This window comes from Pleurodeles waltl, chromosome 3_1, assembly GCF_031143425.1.
Source record: "Pleurodeles waltl isolate 20211129_DDA chromosome 3_1, aPleWal1.hap1.20221129, whole genome shotgun sequence".
Classification (NCBI taxonomy): Eukaryota; Metazoa; Chordata; class Amphibia; order Caudata; family Salamandridae; genus Pleurodeles; species Pleurodeles waltl.
In genome coordinates, this window is record NC_090440.1 from 1,844,407,824 (window position 1) to 1,844,429,732 (window position 21,909).

A 21,909-nucleotide genomic window follows, 5' to 3' on the forward strand; every position below is an offset into this window, starting at 1 on the left:
GGCATATTATTTAATTATTGCTAGATGAGCTGTAGAAAATATGGTGTTGTGCCATACAACAGTATTGTTTGCAGCACAACTCAGTTGTTTTTTGTGCTGTGTTATGTAAATCCAAAATTAGCAAGTTTAGGCCTCTCTCCGTTGACCAGGTTACAAGAACGTTTCCGTATCTTGCCTTCCTGCATTTTACCTATTTGTCAAAAAGTGTTGTTTTCCTGGCTGGTTTGTGGGGTGAAGGGAGTTACAGTGCTAGGGCCCTTACACAAAGGGTAGTTCCATTTACTGGTATGGTCTCTATAAGAGATTGCAAAGAGTAGTGGAGTGGCAGATGAATTGCATCGCTGGTGGTTTTAGTGGACATATGTGAACTTGGTTCATTAACATGATGACCCGAGTCACAAAGAGACAGTGTGCGGGCAAATGTGTGAAGGAGCTATCATGTTTTGTTGAGATTTAAGACGTTGTTTGCATTAAATTTATGCAATTGCCACTTCATAGACATGGACGCAACCCCCTGAACCACATGTTATTTACTGTACTTTCTCTTTGAGAGTAAAGGAGCACACCCCATGTAACTCCAGTCAGGCTCAAGAATACAGCCCTACACAGTTCACCAAGACTCTCACAACTTCAGTGTAGCCAAGAACTGGAGAGCAAGAAAACCAGACATGACACACAAGTGAGTGCGTAGATTTTGTACTAATATTTTTCTCATGCGTAATCATACTTATATTTCAATGTATAGAGTATTACATGCTAAAGTTTATGTATTATGTAAAATGTGGTTTTAAAATTGGCCACCATCTAATGTGAGGCCTATATAAAAACTAAGGCCCATATTTATACTTTTTTAGCGCCGCATTTGCATCATTTTTTGACGCAAAAGTGTCGCAAACTTGCAAAAAACAATTGTATTTTGTCTGTTTGTGCCGTTTTTGTGTGAAAAAGCGGCGCAAATGCAGCGCTAAAAAGTATAAATATGGCCCTAAATACAAAAACTAAATGTGATGTTGAGAAATAAATTGTCTTCTGTAGAATTTAATTTCGGAAATAATAAGGTCACAGTACATGATTATCTATTTCTTGATGTTCTTATCATAGATACTGTTAGAAATGGGGTCTTTGTTTGACAGCCAGGTACCTCCTGTTCAAGCAAAGACCCTCACTCTAGTCAGGGTAAAAAAGAATCACCCTCAGCTAACCCCTGCTTACCCCCTTGGTAGCTTGGCAGAGCAGCAGGCTTAACTTCAGAAATGGTAGAAGCAAGAAAATGCTCACTTTCTAAAAGTGGCATTTTCAAACGCACAATCTTAAAATCAACTTTACTAAAAGATGTATTTTTAAATTGTGAGCTCAGAGAGATTCCAAAGGGAATCTACACTTTAATCAAATTTAAAGGTAGCCCCCATAACCTATGAGGGGGACAGGCCCTGCAACAGTAAAAAACGAATTTAGCAAATATTTCACTGTCGACATATAAAATAATTACATTATGTCCTACTTTAACCATACACTGCACCCTGCCCTTGGGGCTACCTAGGGCCTACCTTAGAGGTGTCTGACATGTAGGAAAAAGGAAGGTTTAGGCCTGGCAAGTGGGTACACTTGCCAAGTCGAATTTACAGTTAAAAACTGCACACACAGACACTGCAGTGGCAGGTGTGAGACATGATTACAGAGCTACTTATGTGGGTGGCACAACCAGTGCTGCAGGCCCACTAGTAGCATTTGATTTGCAGGTCCCTAGCGCACTTTACTAGGGACTTACTAGTAAATCAAACAAATATGCCAATCATGGATATACCAATCAACAATACAATTTACATAGAGAGCATATACACTTTAGCACTGGTTAGCAGTGTTAAAGTGCTCAGAGTTCAAAAGCCAACAGCAACAGGTCAGAAAAAATAGGAGGCAGGAGGCAAAAAGATTAGGGATGACCCTGCATAAGCAAAAAAGTCCAACAGATACATTTGTGTATTCTAACACAACACATTGTGTATTCTAATGTTCATTGCTTAAAAGACTCTATTCATTGTTTTCGCATATTTGCCTGCAGCTATGTTTCTAACCCATGTGTTCTTTTCTAGGGAAATGGTGCGGAAGAAATGTTTCTATATCTTTGTTATCACTGTCTAGCAACAGAGCACTTGGAAGCACACAAACAATGGATCCACAGATACAGCCAGAGAAGGAAGTGTCCAAGATACATTTTGTATTTGTTCTAGTTTTGTCTTTCGTGTAAAAACAAATGAGTACTCTTGATGCTAGCATTTTATACAATTTAATATCATGCATGTACGTAATTGGCCATTTCTCTTATGTATGATAGTTTTTGTCCAATTAGGAAAGTTTAGTAATTTTAATATAATGTTGGAGAATCAGACTTTGGGTTCACTCTTTTCTGTTCAGAACTAAAAGCGATTACTTCCCTGGTTTCCAGAGACTTCACTTCATATACCTGTTGTGATCTGTCACTTTGACATTCACTATTTTGCTGGATAATCTACTTACATTCTGGTGTTTTATTATTTTCTGAATGTATTACTTCTGTCCAATACTGGACTAATGCTCTAATGGTTAAGTAATCTTATAGTCCAAAATTCTAAACCGTTCCCCTTTCCTTGTTTCTGTCTTGATGCTGACCCTGCTGTCCCCTTGATGAAGTTGAGTCTTTTGCTGCTTCCTTAGGATAGGTAATATGAATGAGAAAATGTTTCCTTGCTTTTGTTTTACAGGTACCAAAACTGCTGCCTAGTTTATTAGCGCCATAACTAGTTGTTTTTCTAAATTCGTGTTACAAAATCTTTTGCATGAAGCCCAACATGTTAATGCTAAGCAGTGGTTAGTGAGGTTTCACGGACGGTCATTTACTTTCTATTTGTTGATTCAAATTTATTAAATTTTTCTTTGCTCAGATTCTATTGTTACTGATTTGCGTATTCTCTATTGAAATAATAATTGTTACTGCACTGATCAAGCTCAGGATTATTTGCCAACTAAATCAGGCTATATCGTTTCTTTACATGTATCAATTGACTTTGAGAATACATTTTGTGACCCTAGCATTGTTAATATAGGGAAATAAACATATTAACTTTTTAATAAACTGTGTGGTTATTTATGATCAAATTGATCATGGTGTGTGGTTTCTCTTGGTTCAATAACAATGTGTACAGTATTGTTTGATATTTGATTTGATGCCTCTGACTTGTCGGTTCATCGACCTCAAGCATGAAATCCGCTATCTAGTTAGGTGTAACTGAAATATAGTCGAGAAATATCTGCCTCCACATACATTCATCACTGCATTATAAAAGACTATTTCCTGGTGAATCTTCTCTCAGAGGTACAACATGTCACACAAGAAACAGTCCTGTTCCTTTTAAATGGTGTCAATACATTTTACAAGCCTACCGCATAACTGGGCACGTACTTTGGCAATTATTTCCACTGGCTCACGTTGGAATGTTTGGATACAGCAGCAATGTTTGACTAGAAAAGCACGGAAATGGCGCAGTCTAGGACTGCAGGAAAAACGCTTCTTTTCAATTGAAATGGTATTTTCGTAGAAAATACACAAGCTCAAGGTAGAGGGCATAATTTGCTACTCATTATGAGAGCAAAGTAGCTACCTCTGAAACAACTGTGTGAACTATTTGCACACGCAAATTAACAATTGTTGCACAGGGCCTCACTGATTGGGTACCTGTGCCTGTCTGATTTTCCGATCAAAATTTAACTTACACACCAAATACAAAATGACCTGCAGTAACACTTCTGACTCCTTCCCCCCACAGTTCAGAGATAATTATTTTCGAATTTTAGAGTTGAAGAAAAATGCATTAAAATGCAGCATGAAGCAAAGCACTTTAAATTGGGGAGGGTAACATGCGATGGAAAGATATATATTTGAGCATCAAACTTTCAGAATAAGCCATGACAAATATTTTACATTTGGGCAACGCTATGTTCCTTCTGTTTAAGGACTGGCTACTCATTCTGCTATTCCGGGACTTTTATTCAAATATGTTTTTCTATTAGTTTAACACCCTCCTCATGCAATCAGCCTAGGATGGTTATTTTACATCCATACAGCCTGTCATGAGCGCATGAATACTGTTGTTTAAAATAGGTTTGATCATGTCACTTTTATCTAAATGTTTTCATTGGCAGATACATTCATTTATGTAATCATTTGTGTAGTGTGAGGCGGGTGTAGAATACATGGGCATAAACAGCATAGAGTGTGACAATGAAGTGGGGAGGACATCACAAGTGACTTTGGCTGCCACCGCTACAATGACTCTCAAGGAGGAAGAGAAGGAAAAAGTAAGCGTTGGTGGCTGGGGGAGGGGTCAGAGATTGTTGATAGGGAGCATCGGGCTGAAAAGGAGGAACAGACCACACAACATCGTCTTAAGGGGTAAAAGGCCGCTTTAATAGAACAGGTCCGGTATAACAGATAACCTTGGCAATAAGCCTTACAAAACTATGACCTCACTAAACAAAGTTTCCTCCAAGCCCCTCCCCCCCACTAAACTTGCCCCTTCCCAGTAACCCTTAATCAAAACCTTTCCCATCTGTCTTACTGCCCCCCTTCTGTATTTCCCTTGCCTTTCATCCCTTGTGACCCTTGCTACAACCTCCCTGACCTCAAACTTTCACCTCAACCCATCCCCCCAACGGTTTTATGTGCAAATCTCCCCGCCCCAACCAGACCTGTCTACCAGCGGCAGCCTAACTTAACAAAAACAACAAACATACAAACCAATTCATGAACGATTACCTGTCCTCTTAAAGCCTTTTTAAGCCCTAAATGATACATTTTGCCACTGAACTTGTTTGAATACCTTTGTCATGTATTATTAAGGAAATAGTGTGAATAGGAGCCAATATAGACGGAAATGGTACCTTTTTTCCAAATGGGACAATCTAATCCCTCAAGCACTTACTAGTGACTTGGCTTTATTCAAATGTGCCATTGCTAGCGTGCAGGCTCCTTGGCAGCTGGACAGGCCTGGGATTCTCTGTGACTCACGTTGCTCCTTTTGCAAGGAGCCGCAGCCTCATGGCTCTCTCACCCACATCCCAGCCGGTCTCTCTAGAAGCACAAGAGGGGCATGTAGACTCAGCCAACAGCGGGTATATGAAGGTGGCTTTACCAAAGCCCGGCCGTGGTGGTGATTATTTCAGGTACTCGATCGCACGATTGTGGCAACCCCGGCCACGGAGGTGAACTCTTCAGTGTTTGCACACAAAAAAAGGGAAAGCAGTAGAAAGTGAACTAAAATCTAGCCACCATTTTGTATTGGGGCAAGAAAGCATAACTGGCTGCCATGGTAATTCCTCTGTTTCGAAGGCAATCGCCAGTTGTTCTTAAACTGTCATTACTCTTACACTGACTTGGCTGTGAGCTGGCCGGTGGTGCCCCTTCGTTCTCCTGCAATAATTACTTGTTTCTACAAGCTATTCTTGTCCTAGGGTATTCCTCCCCCACCTCCCTCTATATAGCTACATAGGTAGGTTTTAAAAAAGGGTTTATTAGAGGAGTATATCAGTAAATTTCGGTTTATATCTTAGATATTAATTATAAATATAGGCTTAAGTTTTAAATAATATTAGTTAATATTTAGTGAAGGTAGGTTTATAGCTAGGATATTTATAAAAAATGTAATACATTTAGGTTTAAGTTTAAAATAGTATAGTGTTTTTCACTGTTTATTTTAGCAACACAAAAGGACGATGGACAGAGTGTTGAAACTTTTCAGACACTCACCCCCAGTCACAGATCTGGGTTTAATCCATCATTCTTTTGCTCACCATGCCACCCCAGTTTAGACCCAGCCATATGCAAATCAGTCTTGTTGCATCAGTCTTGTTGCTAAAGTTGCCCTAAGTGGGAAGGGTATGCCCAGAGGTGGGTCCCTTGCTCACTGTGCCTCTGAATTCAAGCAAGCCTGGCTTATGAATGGTGATACCCTGAAACTGGTCCCAGGGTGCTTGAATCCTGTCCAGGGAGGACCTGGCTAGGCAGTTCGGGCAGGACTGCTTGTAGGAAAGTACCATCTTGCCTGGCATGTTACCCCCATATTTCACTGTATATATGTTGTTTTAGTCTATGTGTCACTGGGACCCTGCCAGGCAGGGCCCCAGTGCTCATAAGTGTGCCCTGGATGTGTTCCCTGTGTGATGACTAACTGTCTCACTGAGGCTCTGCTAACCAGAACCTCAGTGGTTATGCTCTCTCTGCTTTTCAAATTGTCACTAACAGGCTAGTGACCAATTTCACCAATTCACATTGGCATACTGGAACACCCTTATAATTCCCTAGTATATGGTACTAAGGTACCCAGGGTATTGGGGTTCCAGGAGATCCCTATGGGCTGCAGCATTTCTTTTGCCACCCATAGGGAGCTCTGACAATTCTTACACAGGCCTGCCAGTGCAGCCTGAGTGAAATAACATCCACGTTATTTCACAGTCATTTACCACTGCACTTAAGTAACTTATAAGTCACCTATATGTCTAAACTTCACCTGGTGAAGGTTGGGTGCAAAGTTACTTAGTGTGTGGGCACCCTGGCACTAGCCAAGGTGCCCCCACATCGTTCAGGGCAAATTCCCCGGACTTTGTGAGTGCGGGGACACCATTACACACGTGCACTGTACATAGGTCACTACCTACGTACAGCGTCACAATGGTAACTTCGAACATGGCCATGTAACATGTCTAAGATCATGGAATTGTCTCCCCAATGCCATTCTGGCATTGGGGAGACAATTCCATGATCCCCCGGGTCTCTAGCACAGAACCCTGGTACTGCCAAACTGCCTTTCCGGGGTCTCCACTGCAGCTGCTGCTGCTGCTGCTGCCAACCCCTCAGACAGGCAGCCCTGGCCCAGGAAGGCAGAACAAAGGATTTCCTCTGAGAGAGGGTGTGACACCCTCTCCCTTTGTAAATAGGTGTGATGGCTGGGGAGGAGCAGCCTCCCCCAGCCTCTGGAAATGCTTTGATGGGCACAGATGCTGCCCATCTCTGCATAAACCAGTCTACATCGGTTTAGGGATCCCCCAGCCCTGCTCTGGCGTGAAACTGGACAAAGGAAAGGGAAGTGACCACTCCCCTGACCTGCACCTCCCAGGGGAGGAGCCCAGAGCTCCTCCAGTGTGCCCCAGACCTCTGCCATCTTGGAAACAGAGGTGTTGCTGGCACACTGGACTGCTCTGAGTGGCCATTGCCAGCAGGTGACGTCAGAGACTCCTTCTGATAGGCTCTTACCTCTCTTAGTAGCCAATCCTCCTTCCTAGGTAGCCAAACCTCCTTTTTTGGCTATTTAGGGTCTCTGCTTTGGGGAATTCTTCAGATACCGAATGCAAGAGCTCACCAGAGTTCCTCTGCATCTCCCTCTTCACCTTCTGCCAAAGGATCGACCGCTGACTGCTCAGGACGCCTGTAAAACCGCAACAAAGTAGCAAAAACGACTACTGCAACATTGTATCGCTTCATCCTGCCGGCATTCTCGACTGTTTCCTGGTGGTGCATGCTCTGGGGGTAGCCTGCCTCCTTTCTGCACCAGGAGCTCTGAAGAAATCTCCCGTGGGTCGACGGAATCTTCCCCCTGCAACCGCAGGTAACAAAAGACTGCATCACCGGTCCTCTGGGTCCCCTCTCAGCATGAGGAGCGTGGTCCCTGGAACTCAGCAACTCTGTCCAAGTGACTCCCACAGTCCAGTGACTCTTCAGTCCAAGTTTGGTGGAGGTAAGTCCTTGCCTCCCCACACTAGACTGCATTGCTGGGTACTGCGTGATTTGCAGCTGCTCCGGCTCCTGTGCACTCTTCCAGGATTTCCTTCATGCACAGCCAAGCCTGGGTCCCCGACACTCTAACCTGCAGTGCACAACCTTCTGAGTTGTCCTCCGGCGTCGTGGGACTCCCTTTTCTGACTTTGGGAGGACTCCGGTTCACTCCTCTTCTAAGTGCCTGATCTGGTACTTCTGTGGGTGCTGTCTGCTTCTGTGAGGGCTCCCTGACTTGCTGGGCGCCCCCTCTGTCTCCTCATCAAAGTGGCGACATCCTGGTCCCTCCTGGGCCACAGCAGCATCCAAAAACCGTAACTGCAACCCTTGCAGCTAGCAAGGCTTGTTTGTGGTCTTTCTGCATGGGAACACATCTGAAAGCTTCTTCACGATGTGAGACATCCATCCTCCAAAGGGGAAGTTCCTAGTCCTCTTCGTTCTTGCAAAACACCAAGCTTCTTCCATCCAGTGGCAGCTTCTTTGCACCCTCAACTGGCATTTCCTGGGCTCCTGCCCACTCTCGACACTGTTGCGACTCTTGGACTTGGTCTCCTTGTCTTACAGGTACTCAGGTCCGGAAATCCACTGTTGTTGCATTGCTGGTGTTGGTTTTCCTTGCAGAATCTCCATATCACGACTTCTGTGCTCTCTGGGGGTTGTAGGTGCACTTTACACCTACCTTACAGGGTCTTAGGATGGGCTATTTTTCTAACCCTCACTGTTTTCTTACAGTCCCAGCGACCCTCTACAAGCTCACATAGGTTTGGGGTCCATTCGTGGTTCGCATTCCACTTTTGGAGTATATGGTTTGTGTTGCCCCTATACCTATGTGCTCCTATTGCAATCTATTGTAACTTTACACTGCTTGCATTACTTCCTTTTGCTATTACTGCATATTTTTGGTATTGTGTACATATATCTTGTGTATATTTGGCATCCTTATACTGAGGGTACTCACTGAGATACTTTTGGCATATTGTCATAAAAATAAAGTACCTTTATTTTTAGTATATCTGTGTATTGTGTTTTCTTATGATATTGTGCATATGACACCAGTGGTATAGTAGGAGCTTTACATGTCTCCTAGTTCAGCCTAAGCTGCTCTGCTATAGCTACCTTCTATCAGCCTAAACTGCTAGAAACATCTCTTCTACACTAATAAGGGATAACTGGACCTGGCACAAGGTGTAAGTACCTGTGGTACCCACTACAAGCAGTCCAGCCTCCTACACTGCTCCCATTGGGAGCAGGGTCAAGACTGATTTGCATATGGATAGGTCCAAACTGGGGTGGCATGGTGAGCAAAAGAATGATGGATTAAACTCAGATCTGTGACCGGGGGTGACTGTTTGAAAAGTTTCAACACTCAGTCCATCATCCTTTTTGGCTGCTAAAGTTGCCCTAAGTGGGAAGGCTATGCCCCGACGTGGGTCCCTTGCTCACTGTGCCACTGGATTCAAGCTAGCCTGGCTGATGGAGGGTGATACCCTGAAACCGGTTCCAGGATGCTTGAATCCTGCCTAGGGAGGATCTGGCTTGGCAGTTTGGGCTGGACTGCTCCCACTGAGAGCATGGTCAAAACTGATTTGCATATGGATAGGTCCAAACTGGGGTGGCATGGTGAGCAAAAGAACAATGGATTAAACCTAGATCTGTGACTGGGGTGAGTGTTTGAAAATGTAAGATAATAAGGTGTGCCATACACCCAATCTAGATCCAGAGCTAATAACATGCCTGTTCAAGTCAGGTAAAGACTTTAGATAGGACGTAGAAAGGTGCCTAAAACAATGTCAGGACCTACTTATGGATACCTTGGGCCACTTGGCATGTGTATTAGAAATGGATATAGAAGCACACATAAATAAAACAGAGATAGATGTGGAACTCTTAAGGGGCTGGAGTGAAAGGGTGGTCTGTATGTTGGGTATCACCAACGCAGGTCTTATATCTGAAAGAAAAAAGGTGGTCGCATAGGCTCTCATTATTCTAATGAGACTACTGGGTTTGAGTGGCAGAATCACCTGCGTTGTGGGGGACTGAGTTTAACCCACTACAGGTGACACCTGTCGGTCTATTCAGGGTTTTGCTCCGGCTAACTAGCAGTGCCTTGTCTCCACCCAAGAGCTGAGATAATTGGGCAGCCGAACGCATGACACAATTGAGTCCTCAGGGAAATCGTGGCCACTCAGATCTCATCCGTTTCCTCCAGTTACGTTAGTCTCACATATACAAGGACAAGCAGAGGCAGTATATGTTTCAATACGGTTTTAGTGAAGCAACTGCATGTTATATAATAAAGCATGTACTGGAATAACCAGGGCGATAAAGCATGACAGGATTAAAATTGTGACAAGGAGAGTAAAGCATAAAAATAACATTGCCATATTGTCACTAGAGTCAATAGACTAATTCCTACCTAGGCTATATTAGAGTACAGCATGTTAAGCTCTAGTTCTGCCCTTCAGGTTCCCCTGGGAAGACATCATCCCTCATACCTGAGCAAGAGGCCTAAAGTCTGCATAAGCAGCTGTATTCAGCAATCAGCATACAGTCGTGGTCATCTGGCTGAAATCTCCCTCTAACGTGTATGGGATAGGAAATTGTTTTTAGAATAAAACGGCTGATGTTCTGAGAAAATGTCCCTACTTAAGGATGTGTATGTTCCTCTGAATACCAGAGACAGAGCATTACCACATTTACCTGCAACCTATCTTACTGCAGCCTTGAGAGAAGCACTGAGTGAACAAAATGTCTTGTTTAAGAAAGAAGGGTTGGCCTAGGCAAAGCACAGCTAGATAGAGAGAAATAAAACAAGACCGCAGAAGGTGTTTTCGGGAAAATAATAAGCAAAGCTGAATAAAATATATCTAGGTTAAAGTGTGCAGCGGCAGGCCTAGTGTGCTAAAATAATGTGCATGGAGCTATAACTAAAATGGCTACACAACAAGGCCATCTTTATGAGAATGAGCACAAAAATCACTGTATTGGCCAATTAGGAATTGGAAAGTGACCTCGGAGCCTCCTATTCAGTCACTACTTCATTAAGTCTTTGGGCAAGTTTAGATATTTAAGTACAGCTTAATGCAACATGAGACGTTTGTTTGGCTCATTAGTTTTTGGAAGGGCTAACAGGAGAGGACTGGCTGCCAAAGGGGTGCTAAAAGGTCCCACTTTTATACACAAAATCAGTACTCCCAGAACTCGAGGGGACAGGGAAGAGGTTATGAAACCTTATCAGGCTTCTACGAGCAAAGATGAAGATCTAGAACCAGAGGAGGGAGAGCTTGATCTCAAGGTTTAGGATATGAAGGTGAGTGCCAAGGTCTGTACTGGTCCTTCCCAAGTAAAGATAGGATACAACTATTTGTACACAAATGGGTAGAAGTGACAAACGACCCGAGGTTCTAGAAACTATAAGAAGAGTCAAGATAGATTTTTGGGAGACTCCTATTCAGAATTCTCCTCCCCGAGAAATTGCCTTTGACAAGGAGAAATTAGATTTAATGGATTTGAAGGTCAGATTTGATTTATTGGATTTGGAGGTTACTCAAATGTTGCAAAAGGGCACAATAATAAAGGTTTTAGACTAAACAAAGGATTTGTAAATGCAATTTTCCTGGTAAAAAAGAAGGACAAAGGTTGATGCCTAGTGATAGATCTAAGAGAACTAAACAAGTAAGTGGTCTACAGGCACTTAAAGGTGGTAGGAGTACATCTTTTGCAGGGCATTTTACTAGAAAAAGATTGGTTGGTATAACTGGATTTAAAAGATGCATGTTTCATTGTTCTTATGGAGGCAAATAGGCAGAGATTTCTCCGCTTCAAATGTAGAGGTGTGTTGTACCAGTTTTGTTGTTTACCTTTTGGGGTATCCTCCATTCCATTGTGTTTTACCAAGGTCTTAAGGCCAGTGGTGGCCTCTCTGAGAGAGGGATAGGAATTTGGCTATTAATATATTTAGACAACATCCTGTTGAAGAGTCAGGTAAAAACAGAGTTAATTAATAATTTACTGAGATAAGGGAACTTCTAGAAGTCTCTGGAGTTTCTAGGTTTTCAGGTAGACACTTTACGAACCTAGTTAATTCTTTCTCAAAGAAGGTGAAAGAAAATAAGGCAGTAAGTAAGATACATCCAAGGACAGGAGGTTGTAACACCCAGGGACTTGGAAAGATCAATGGTCTCCTATCCTCTTCTAGCAAAGCAATTACCCCAGGACCCCTGCAAAACAGGGTTTGTCAGAGGTTAAAGACAGTAGGTTTGAGGAAAGGTATATGGTACGCAGATTCAAACAGATCTGGAGTGGTTACTAAATAGCCCAGAGATTTGGAATGGCAACACTTTTTGGGAATGTGCCAGAGTTTATTTCAGAGGCAGATGCCAGCACTTTAGGCAGGAAGGCTCGCCTGAACAACCTAGAAACAGGAGGGAGATGAGTGAGTGAAGAGAAGCTGTTACACATAATTTGCTTGGAGTTGATGGTTTGAAGAACTTCAAAACATACTTAGCAAACAGTGTTGTTCTAATTCACATGGATAATGTTTCAGCGATCTCTTATATCAATCGCCAAGGGAGTTCGAAGCCAAGGCAGTTAGGAAATTTAGCAAAGGACATGTGGTATTTCTGCTAGGAACACAAGATTATTTTGTTGACAGCCTATATTCCAGGTGTACAGAATTTGTGGGCAGATTGGAATTCATGTCATCTAAGGGATTTCAGCGATTGACAATTGAACCCAGTGTTTTTCAGGAAAGTGCAAGCTCTCTGTGGTCCAATAGAAGTAGATCTGTTTGCAAGCAGACTCACATGTCAAGTGGCAAGGTTTTTCAGTTGGAGACCAGACTCAGGGGCCATAGTAGTGGATACCTTTGTGCAGGTAGTAGTAGAAGCAAAGTTGACCTGTCATAGTTGGACTCTCACTCCTGGGCAAGGCTGCTGGTTTAGGGATGACAGCACTTTTGTTTGTAGGTGACTGAGTCACTCCTACAACAAGTTGCAACTGTCGGTCCAAGCCTCCCGGCTCACAAGCAGTACCTCACAAAAACTCAGAACGCAGAACACAATTGCAGAAACAATCTGCAAAAAGTGTGCTTTATGTTCCAATCACACATAAGTGAGAAAGGTACATGATGACAATACCTAAGTACATCACTGATCATGACGTGTCACGGTTTCGGGCGGGTCCGATCCGGACTCTGGTTGGGACACCCCTTGAGGTCACCGAATATCCTAAAGAGGTAGAATACTGGGGAAGAAGAGCAGCTAAAGGCATACACGGAAAGGACAGCTATGAACAGGCACAGGAAAGTAAAAGCAGAGCAACCCTTGTGTGAACAAACAGGAAACAGATTACTAATGGACAAACACGCTTGGGTTGTACACAGAGTAAGGCGCAGAACCTCCCACAGTGACAGGGAATGTCAATGCCTCTGTGCAGTTTGCTCTTACAGATAGTCACCCTGCCAGCCCCATAGAAAGGAGGCAGCAGAAGTGATTCTGTCTCTGGACCCTAGAGCACAGACAAGGAAAGTACTTACATACACAAGACACGCTCTTGTGGGTCCAGCTGGAAACACAGTGGCGATTCCTGAGAAAACAGCAATAGCACACTGTCACTGTTAGGCACGAAAGACAACGTATAACACTGGACAAGGGTGGGGGCTGGAATTGCCTCCTGGAAACCAGGAGCCAACCCCAGAACAAAGGAGGACACTTGTACACTGGTGAAGACTGATAGAACACTTACCAGACACAAATAACCAAGAAGAAACAGAAACAGAAGGGAACAAACTAAGAGGCAGAGGCAAGAACTAGGAACAGGCTCAGGCTGAAGCAAAGGCGGGACTAGGACTTGAAAAAAGAGTGCAAACGTCTGGCTGGGACAAACAGAGACAGGACTGGGAAACTGAGAGCAGGCTCTGGCTGGAACAGGCAAGGACAGGGCTGGAATACAGAGAGTATGAAATGAGCAGTAAACAGGACTGGGAAACAGAGAGAAGGTTCAGGCTGAAACAAGGTAGGAGCAGGGCAGAGAAACAGGGAGCAGGCTCTGGAAGAAACAAACAGGTACAAGGCTAAGAGATAGGGAGCAGACTCTGGCTGGAACAATCAGGAGCAGGGCAGAGAAACAGGAAACAGGATCAAGCTGGAACAGAACAGGAACAAAACTGGAACACCATCTGATAAAGGGTCTGTAACACAAAGGAATCGAAGTCCAATGCACGACGGGGATCTTGAGGAAATGGCTGCTTATAAGCAGTTCCAGGCTGGGCTGCACAGGAGAGGTCTCAGGTGTGTGTAGATTCAGACACTTGCAAGTCCTGGAGGAGAGGATCCGGTGAAAAGGAGCAACTGGACTTCTCCCATAGAAAACAATGGGAAACAGAATCCGGGCTTTCCTGACTACCAGGCTGTGCATTATGGGATCTGCAGTCCCAGGAAGAAAATGTAGTACTACACAAGTGCACCATAGAGAAAAGAGAAACAATCAGGGGTCAGCAAGGGACTCTAGATAAGTGTTTACGGTGATTCTCAGGCTTCCGACAGTCCCTTTACAGTGCCCCCTAGAAATGGGGCGACAGAGTCGTAACAGTATACCCCCTCCCACCAGTCTGCTCAAGAAGAGAAGGCGATCTTTTGGCTGAAAAAAGTTGAAGAGGAAAAGCCAAAGCAAGAAAATCCAACACCAACCATGGTGGATAAGTTTATAGTCCTGCCATAGGTGAATCTTCCAATGAGCAAAGCATGTATTAATACCCATATGGGCTCCGATGTCTTTCCTCTTTATTGTTCGAGTGATATGGGAGGAGTGCATGGAGTTCGTTTCTGGTGAAGTGGATTCAGGAGCAAGGAGATCTGGAATGGCATTATGGGCGGTATTCTTTATGACATTAGTTTCCTGTTCAATGCTTTCTTCTTTGGAGGAGATAATTGGCGTATTAGTAACTGTCAGGTCTGTAACACCTTCCGACAAGCAGGAAATGTCAGTTTCTGCAGAAGTATTTGCAATGGTTGTGGTCTGAGGCTTGCAAAGCATAGAGACTTGGGAGACATGGGTAACTGGTGTTCTCAAGGTAAACATGAAAAAGTCTGAATTTTCTTCCATCTTGGATGACTTCGGAGTATCAAATTCAGGAGCAACAAGAGTTTTCATGTCTTTAGAAACTGGATTAACATTTGAAAATGTAGAAGTTCCACAAACAAATTCTTTAGGGTGATCTTCAGACAAGACTGGGATTTCTTCATTGCAAGTGCTCTGTGGTGTGTTCGTGGTATCAGAAATGGTTTCTTTGCAAGGCGTTTCTACTACAGATAGTTGATCTTCAACTCTGTTAACATTGAAAGGTTGTTCTTTGGAAAGAAATAGAACTGGAGTCCCTTCAGAAATCACCTTTACACTGTTACCTAAATTTTCAGTTCTAATCTTTGAATTGATGATGGTTTCTTGCAATAAAACACTAAGAACAGTACTTATCATCAGATCTTCGAATACAAGATTCAAATTCAAGTCTTTAGTTTTAGTGGGACATATTACATCTTTCAGTACTTGAGCTTTGGTTTCAGATTGGTGTTTTTCAGGAGTCTTTAATTTCAGAGACACAGCAGGTGGCATTGGTGTGGCTGATTTTACATCAAAATCAGATACCGGCAGTTCAAAGATCTGTTCTTCACTAACCGTTGAGCTGGAAACAGGATACACAGTAGCAGGGAACAGCAAGTCAGGATCAGTGGTTGAGGCTGTAACTGGGTCTAGTTCTAGGAAAAGGCTCTCATTTCTTAAGAAAGGCTGTTTAGTTTCAGATTGCTGGCTTTCTTCCTTGTATGAAATCACCACTGTTTGCTTTGACATAGAAGAGATTTTCAAACTTTCTGAGAAGTCCATTGCATTCTTAGTAATTGCTGGTATTTCTTCACTGTCAGAAAAATCCATTAGTTCACTTGAAACAGGAACTGTCTCTTCATTGTCTGAAAATTATATGATATTGTTTGAAAGGGCAGGAGTATCCCCACAATCTGAAAATTCTGGTGTGTGTGCCATTTGAACAGCACTATCTGCAGGTTTGTTTATAGCAAGGCAGGAACCACTGTCATCACTAGATTCAGATTCTTCAACACTGTTGCACAACTTGCCATTAATCTCCAGTAAAGTCATATCTTGGTTTCTTAAGGTGCAGCTATTGGAGTCTGCATCAGAACTCTCTTTTTCCTTTGGCTTTATTTGTTCTGATAGAGGGGCTGAGACACTTCCTTCTGAAGACTCTGATCCATCCTTTGAATCATCAGAGATTTGAGAGATTCAGTCAACTGTACAGGAATTTTCACTGGAGAACTACAGGCTGAGAGAGAGTCTGAAGAAGAGGCTGATATATTTATAACTGGAGCTGTCTTTTGACTGTCATTACTAGAAGGGACAATCTGCTCTATAGAAGTCTTTGGAGAGGCACACAAAGTAGCATACTGTTCCTTAAGCCAAAGCTGGTGATCATTTTCTTTTTTCAGGTTTTCAAATTGCCTTGCAGTCGTTTCCATCAGCTGCTCTGTTACTTCTTCTACCTTACAGATAAACAGAATGTCTGGTTCTGGCAACAGTGAAATATGTATTGATGAAAAGAGTCCATGTGCAAGATTTCTTGTGTATGTTACAACATATTCATCATAGAAGTCCGATATCTGCCTTTTAATCTGCCAAAACTGCTCTTTTAGTGTGTGTATGTCCATATTGTTGTCAAACCCACTCAGAATAGAAAAGGGTTTAGCAGAGCTTTTAGGAATTGAGACTGGTGTATTATCATCCAGTTTGGGAAGAGCACAAGCCTTTTGAGTGGAACTAAGGAATTCCACAGTCTTTACTGATCCATTTGATACAGGTTCTATCCTGCTGACTTGAAAGCTCTGAGGGACTGGTAGGTCTTTATAAGAGTCAGCACTGCACTTTGAATTCTGAGAAACTGGCCTAGATGGGCTGAAGCACTCAACAGAAAACAAGGGAATCCCTAGTGTGGCTTCTTGAACAGTATCAGGGTTCTTTGTTTTGACAGAGTCCTGGAAGTGAACTTGGGATGCACTAGCATAAGGCAAGGAATTAACCAGTTTTTCTTGAGATTAAATGTCTTGTGCAAAAGTAGCAAAAGCACGTTCACTGTTAGGAACATTCCCCCCTGTCTGAGGTAATAGAACCTCCAAAAACTCATTATTGCTTTGTAATTCTACTACAGACAGGCATTGGGGGTCATAATCACAGATATCATAATAGTTGAACATTGATGGATCAGCAAGCCACGCAATGTAGTACTGAATTTGCAATCTTTGATTTTCTTTAACAAGTCTATTCTTTAAACTAAGGCCTTTTTTAGAGGTCTTCAGAGAATGTATAGGTTTAGAAAGGGGTGTCTTAACATGATAGGAAAGCCCTTTAGGTTTGTGTGTGCCTTTACTGACAGGGGAGCTTGAAATGTTTGGTTTGTGCATTCTGTCACGGTTTCGGGCGGGTCTGATCAGGACTCTGGTTGGGACACCCCTTGAGGTCACCGAATATCCTAAAGAGGTAGAATACTGGGGAAGAAGAGCAGCTAAAGGCATACACGGAAAGGACAGCTATGAACAGGCACAGGAAAGTAAAAGCAGAGCAACCCTTGTGTGAACAAACAGGAAACAGATTACTAATGGACAAACACGCTGGGGTTGTACACAGAGTAAGGCGCAGAACCTCCCACAGTGACAGGGAATGTCAATGCCTCTGTGCAGTTTGCTCTTACAGATAGTCACCCTGCCAGTCCCATAGAAAGGAGGCAGCAGAAGTGATTCTGTCTCTGGACCCTAGAGCACAGACAAGGAAAGTACTTACATACACAAGACACGCTCTTGTGGGTCCAGCTGGAAACACAGTGGCGATTCCTGAGAAAACAGCAATAGCACACTGTCACTGTTAGGCATGAAAGACAACGTATAACACTGGACAAGGGTGGGGGCTGGAATTGCCTCCTGGAAACCAGGAGCCAACCCCAGAACAAAGGAGGACACTTGTACACTGGTGAAGACTGATAGAACACTTACCAGACACAAATAACCAAGAAGAAACAGAAACAGAAGGGAACAAACTAAGAGGCAGAGGCAAGAACTAGGAACAGGCTCAGGCTGAAGCAAAGGCGGGACTAGGACTTGAAAAAAGAGTGCAAACGTCTGGCTGGGACAAACAGAGACAGGACTGGGAAACTGAGAGCAGGCTCTGGCTGGAACAGGCAAGGACAGGGCTGGAATACAGAGAGTATGAAATGAGCAGTAAACAGGACTGGGAAACAGAGAGAAGGTTCAGGCTGAAACAAGGTAGGAGCAGGGCAGAGAAACAGGGAGCAGGCTCTGGAAGAAACAAACAGGTACAAGGCTAAGAGATAGGGAGCAGACTCTGGCTGGAACAATCAGGAGCAGGGCAGAGAAACAGGAAACAGGATCAAGCTGGAACAGAACAGGAACAAAACTGGAACACCATCTGACAAAGGGTCTGTAACACAAAGGAATCGAAGTCCAATGCACGACGGGGATCTTGAGGAAATGGCTGCTTATAAGCAGTTCCAGGCTGGGATGCACAGGAGAGGTCTCAGGTGTGTGTAGATTCAGACACTTGCAAGTCCTGGAGGAGAGGATCCGGTGAAAAGGAGCAACTGGACTTCTCCCATAGAAAACAATGGGAAACAGAATCCGGGCTTTCCTGACTACCAGGCTGTGCATTATGGGATCTGCAGTCCCAGGAAGAAAATGTAGTACTACACAAGTGCACCATAGAGAAAAGAGAAACAAACAGGGGTCAGCAAGGGACTCTAGATAAGTGTTTACGGTGATTCTCAGGCTTCCGACAGTCCCCTTACAGTGCCCCCTAGAAATGGGGCGACAGAGTCGTAACAGTATACCCCCTCCCACCAGTCTGCTCAAGAAGAGAAGGCGATCTTTTGGCTGAAAAAAGTTGAAGAGGAAAAGCCAAAGCAAGAAAATCCAACACCAACCATGGTGGATAAGTTTATAGTCCTGCCATAGGTGAATCTTCCAATGAGCAAAGCATGTATTAATACCCATATGGGCTCCGATGTCTTTCCTCTTTATTGTTCGAGTGATATGGGAGGAGTGCATGGAGTTGGTTTCTGGTGAAGTGGATTCAGGAGCAAGGAGATCTGGAATGGCATTATGGGCGGTATTCTTTATGACATTAGTTTCCTGTTCAATGCTTTCTTCTTTGGAGGAGATAATTGGCGTATTAGTAACTGTCAGGTCTGTAACACCTTCCGACAAGCAGGAAATGTCAGTTTCTGCAGAAGTATTTGCAATGGTTGTGGTCTGAGGCTTGCAAAGCATAGAGACTTGGGAGACATGGGTAACTGGTGTTCTCAAGGTAAACATGAAAAAGTCTGAATTTTCTTCCATCTTGGATGACTTCGGAGTATCAAATTCAGGAGCAACAAGAGTTTTCATGTCTTTAGAAACTGGATTAACATTTGAAAATGTAGAAGTTCCACAAACAAATTCTTTAGGGTGATCTTCAGACAAGACTGGGATTTCTTCATTGCAAGTGCTCTGTGGTGTGTTCGTGGTATCAGAAATGGTTTCTTTGCAAGGCGTTTCTACTACAGATAGTTGATCTTCAACTCTGTTAACATTGAAAGGTTGTTCTTTGGAAAGAAATAGAACTGGAGTCCCTTCAGAAATCACCTTTACACTGTTACCTAAATTTTCAGTTCTAATCTTTGAATTGATGATGGTTTCTTGCAATAAAACACTAAGAACAGTACTTATCATCAGATCTTCGAATACAAGATTCAAATTCAAGTCTTTAGTTTTAGTGAGACATATTACATCTTTCAGTACTTGAGCTTTGGTTTCAGATTGGTGTTTTTCAGGAGTCTTTAATTTCAGAGACACAGCAGGTGGCATTGGTGTGGCTGATTTTACATCAAAATCAGATACCGGTAGTTCAAAGATCTGTTCTTCACTAACCGTTGAGCTGGAAACAGGATACACAGTAGCAGGGAACAGCAAGTCAGGATCAGTGGTTGAGGCTGTAACTGGGTCTAGTTCTAGGAAAAGGCTCTCATTTCTTAAGACAGGCTGTTTAGTTTCAGATTGCTGGCTTTCTTCCTTGTATGAAATCACCACTGTTTGCTTTGACATAGAAGAGATTTTCAAACTTTCTGAGAAGTCCATTACATTCTTAGTAATTGCTGGTATTTCTTCACTGTCAGAAAAATCCATTAGTTCACTTGAAACAGGAACTGTCTCTTCATTGTCTGAAAATTATATGATATTGTTTGAAAGGGCAGGAGTATCCCCACAATCTGAAAATTCTGGTGTGTGTGCCATTTGAACAGCACTATCTGCAGGTTTGTTTATAGCAAGGCAGGAACCACTGTCATCACTAGATTCAGATTCTTCAACACTGTTGCACAACTTGCCATTAATCTCCAGTAAAGTCATATCTTGGTTTCTTAAGGTGCAGCTATTGGAGTCTGCATCAGAACTCTCTTCTTCCTTTGGCTTTATTTGTTCTGATAGAGGGGCTGAGACACTTCCTTCTGAAGACTCTGATCCATCCTTTGAATCATCAGAGATTTGAGAGATTCAGTCAACTGTACAGGAATTTTCACTGGAGAACTACAGGCTGAGAGAGAGTCTGAAGAAGAGGCTGATATATTTATAACTGGAGCTGTCTTTTGACTGTCATTACTAGAAGGGACAATCTGCTCTATAGAAGTCTTTGGAGAGGCACACAAAGTAGCATACTGTTCCTTAAGCCAAAGCTGGTGATCATTTTCTTTTTTCAGGTTTTCAAATTGCCTTGCAGTCGTTTCCATCAGCTGCTCTGTTACTTCTTCTACCTTACAGATAAACAGAATGTCTGGTTCTGGCAACAGTGAAATATGTATTGATGAAAAGAGTCCATGTGCAAGATTTCTTGTGTATGTTACAACATATTCATCATAGAAGTCCGATATCTGCCTTTTAATCTGCCAAAACTGCTCTTTTAGTGTGTGTATGTCCATATTGTTGTCAAACCCACTCAGAATAGAAAAGGGTTTAGCAGAGCTTTTAGGAATTGAGACAGGTGTATTATCATCCAGTTTGGGAAGAGCACAAGCCTTTTGAGTGGAACTAAGGAATTCCACAGTCTTTACTGATCCATTTGATACAGGTTCTATCCTGCTGACTTGAAAGCTCTGAGGGACTGGTAGGTCTTTATAAGAGTCAGCACTGCACTTTGAATTCTGAGAAACTGGCCTAGATGGGCTGAAGCACTCAACAGAAAACAAGGGAATCCCTAGTGTGGCTTCTTGAACAGTATCAGGGTTCTTTGTTTTGACAGAGTCCTGGAAGTGAACTTGGGATGCACTAGCATAAGGCAAGGAATTAACCAGTTTTTCTTGAGATTAAATGTCTTGTGCAAAAGTAGCAAAAGCACGTTCACTGTTAGGAACATTCCCCCCTGTCTGAGGTAATAGAACCTCCAAAAACTCATTATTGCTTTGTAATTCTACTACAGACAGGCATTGGGGGTCATAATCACAGATATCATAATAGTTGAACATTGATGGATCAGCAAGCCACGCAATGTAGTACTGAATTTGCAATCTTTGATTTTCTTTAACAAGTCTATTCTTTAAACTAAGGCCTTTTTTAGAGGTCTTCAGAGAATGTATAGGTTTAGAAAGGGGTGTCTTAACATGATAGGAAAGCCCTTTAGGTTTGTGTGTGCCTTTACTGACAGGGGAGCTTGAAATGTTTGGTTTGTGCATTCTGTCACGGTTTCGGGCGGGTCTGATCAGGACTCTGGTTGGGACACCCCTTGAGGTCACCGAATATCCTAAAGAGGTAGAATACTGGGGAAGAAGAGCAGCTAAAGGCATACACGGAAAGGACAGCTATGAACAGGCACAGGAAAGTAAAAGCAGAGCAACCCTTGTGTGAACAAACAGGAAACAGATTACTAATGGACAAACATGCTGGGGTTGTACACAGAGTAAGGCGCAGAACCTCCCACAGTGACAGGGAATGTCAATGCCTCTGTGCAGTTTGCTCTTACAGATAGTCACCCTGCCAGCCCCATAGAAAGGAGGCAGCAGAAGTGAT